The following is a 1,152-nucleotide window of genomic DNA, read 5'->3' as shown; positions in this document are numbered from 1 at the left end:
TGCTATTGATAGATCAGCATACAATACTTTATGAGGAGCAGCTGGAGGAGGAATGGGAGAAGGAACAGACTAGGAGGAGAGAGAGAGGATGTATAAGATACCATTACATGTACATGTACATTATCATTACTTTGTTGTTAACTGATGCATATACCACTGGTTGTTCTTGTGTTGGTGCTCCCTGTGGTCTCTTCCCTTTAGCAGCAATAGCCAGATCAGCATACACTGGCTTATGAGCTGATTCATCAACTAACACCTATTGAATATAACAACATGAACCTTAATTACTAATGTACATACCTTATGTACTAATTATGCCTTATACTAATGTACATACCTATACTAATACATTTACATGTACTAGTGGTATGTGTGTATTAGTTACTATAAGGTGGTACATCAGATTACATAAGGATAAGTTCACCTTATTACAAAGCTAAAAGGATGTACTCAATTCACCCATTACCCCTCTTCCCTTCCTTTATATGATACAATACACTATGTACGTGTAGTTCATTAAACCCAATACATTATGTACATGCAGTTCATTAAACCCAATACATTATGTACATGTAGTTCATTAAGCCCAATACATTATGTACATGTAGTTCATTAAACCCAATACATTATGTACATGTAGTTCATTAAACCCAATACATTATGTACATGCAGTTCATTAAACCCAATACATTATGTACATGTAGTTCATTAAACCCAATACATTATGTACATGTAGTTCATTAAACCCAATACATTATGTACATGTAGTTCATTAAACCCAATACATTATGTACATGTAGTTCATTAAACCCAATACATTATGTCAAGAGTGGATTATGTACATGTATCCATACCTGGTTGTTGCTGTTTTTATTAATGGTTGAATATAGTCAAGTAGCACCAGTAGACAGACCCTGTTGACCCTTAATCTATTATTGTATAATAGTGAGTGGGCGTATCAAAGGCACCGCCTGTGGTTACAAATGTGATGTAACACAGCTTTCATTTGTAACACTCCCTGCGGTTTTATTTGTAGCCCTGTGGGTTGACAGAAAAAATCTCTTAAAATAAAATATAAGAAACAACATTATTGTACAGGTATTATAAGCTGAAAGTCAACTGTCAATAAAGCTTGCAATAAAGTCTGGCCTA

At 34.5% G+C, this 1,152-nt stretch overlaps 1 long non-coding RNA gene across 1 annotated transcript; it reads right to left on the bottom strand.

The window, feature by feature from the left end:
• Window positions 1–6: 6 nt before the first annotated feature.
• On the bottom strand, window positions 7–931 carry LOC109593469 (uncharacterized). The gene is made up of 3 exons (XR_002190971.1): window positions 855–931; window positions 131–256; window positions 7–69 (listed from the first exon to the last, which is right to left on the bottom strand). It is a non-coding gene; the product is annotated as an uncharacterized LOC109593469 (long non-coding RNA).
• Window positions 932–1,152: the final 221 nt, after the last annotated feature.

The sequence above is a fragment of the Amphimedon queenslandica genome, unplaced genomic scaffold, assembly GCF_000090795.2.
Source record: "Amphimedon queenslandica unplaced genomic scaffold, v1.1 AMPQUscaffold_1370_Cont26618, whole genome shotgun sequence".
Lineage (NCBI taxonomy): Eukaryota > Metazoa > Porifera > Demospongiae > Haplosclerida > Niphatidae > Amphimedon > Amphimedon queenslandica.
The sequence above is the reverse complement of the archived record's forward strand: the minus strand, read 5'-3'. Positions and strand labels throughout refer to the sequence as shown.